A 354-nucleotide genomic window follows, 5' to 3' on the forward strand; every position below is an offset into this window, starting at 1 on the left:
GACACACTTCCGTACAGGAGTGAGAAATTGATCACAAGATCAAGGCAAGACACAGAAGCAGTGGAAATTCTTGAGGAGAAAACAATCAGGGTGGCAATCAGAGACAGTCAAAGGTATGCAACACCCCTCCTCTGGAAAGGAAATCTTCCACCTTTGCAATCAACTAAAGAAGCAGTAACAGCTCATTTAAGAAGCACAGAAAAACGCCTTTTGCAGAACACAGATCTTGCATCAGTGTACATTAATGAAGTGCAAAAACTTGAAAATGCTGGTTACATCTTGAAACTGACACCAGAGGAGGCAGAGAAAAGCCATCAAACATGGTACATACCACATCACATTGTTCAACACAAC

The sequence above is a fragment of the Cyprinus carpio genome, unplaced genomic scaffold (assembly GCF_018340385.1).
Source record: "Cyprinus carpio isolate SPL01 unplaced genomic scaffold, ASM1834038v1 S000006594, whole genome shotgun sequence".
Classification (NCBI taxonomy): domain Eukaryota; kingdom Metazoa; phylum Chordata; class Actinopteri; order Cypriniformes; family Cyprinidae; genus Cyprinus; species Cyprinus carpio.